At 51.9% G+C, this 1,242-nt stretch overlaps 1 protein-coding gene across 1 annotated transcript in view; it reads left to right on the forward strand.

Moving 5' to 3' along the window:
* The window catches only part of PITX1 (paired like homeodomain 1), a 15,608-nt gene that overhangs the window by 12,884 nt on the left and 1,482 nt on the right, over window positions 1–1,242 (forward strand).

Here is a 1,242-nt window from a genome sequence, read left to right on the forward strand (position 1 = left end):
GGCCCGCGGGGCTGGGGGCTGGGGGGTGGGGGGGTTTACCACTGACAAGAGCCGGCTTCGGGCCAGGTGGCAGATGCGGGCAGATGGAGAGAGGGGAGGGGGAGGGAAAACCAAACCAAACCTTAGGTCTGAAACTATTAAACCTGCGAATGCCAAGGGTCAACCACTTACCTATTTATACCTGCCGCTACCTTGTGCCGGGCCGTGAATAAACTGGTTTTGAAAGTGCATGATTCTTCATGGGTTTTTTTCCTCGAGACACCTAGGGCCAGGCAGTCCTTGGTACCGCGGTCTCCTCCACGAGACTGCAGCGCCCCCGGCCCCCTCCAGCCACGCTGAGCCGGGCACGCTCCCCGCAAGCCTTCCCCTGAGCATGAGATGATCAGGCATGGTTATTTAAAGGCGGTGTTTTAAAATTCCCTTATTAAAGAAGAAAAAAAAAAAAGCTAGAGAGTCTAGAAGGAGGGAAAAAAATCATGTCACGTCTCTGTTCAATGTGACATTAAATGTCATGGAAAAGAGATTAAATGTCACGAGGCCGGTCCCGATCCTGCCTCTCTGGCCCAGCCCTAGCAGCCTCGTAGCCAGGAAGCAGTTGCTTGTTTTTTCTGCTGTGAAGGGAAAACAAGGAACCAAAAAACCCTGCTGTGAAGGCGGGTCCGATCTCCAGGTGTTCTCCTGTCAATGTAGATACTTCCCCAAGCGCTTGTTGGCAAAACCAGCCCCAGCCCTGGACGTGCTGCCTATGATCTATGCCTCCGCATACAAAACGCATATGAAGTTGAATTGCAGGCATATCTGTTGCTTCTTTTTTCTCTAATTTTTGTGGATACTTATTACCTGTACATGAGCACGCCCCGTGCTAGAAACGCGCGCGGGGCTGCTTTTCTCCAGTGTATTTTCCCACCTGTGGTCCGCGCTGCGCTGGGTGTTGCCATGATGCTGTTGTGAATAAGGCTGCGGTATATCTATTGTTTTATAAGTTATGTTTTGTGATTTTTTTCCCCTCAAAAAATGAAGAGCATGGGAATAAAAACAACCAAACAAAAAAAAAAAAAGAAAAAAAAAAGAACAAAAGCAGAAACTCCAGACACGCTTTTAATGGTCTTTTCTAGCTGCCTTGGCGAGCTCAACCTCTGGCAAACGGCAACAAAGACAGGGCGGGGAGCTCTCCCAGTGGCTCGGCCGCGCGGGGCCCGGGCGCTGGTCGCGCGTGGGGGCGGCGGGATCCGGCCCGCGGCC

Source organism: Alligator sinensis, unplaced genomic scaffold (assembly GCF_000455745.1).
Source record: "Alligator sinensis unplaced genomic scaffold, ASM45574v1 scaffold111_1, whole genome shotgun sequence".
Lineage (NCBI taxonomy): Eukaryota > Metazoa > Chordata > Crocodylia > Alligatoridae > Alligator > Alligator sinensis.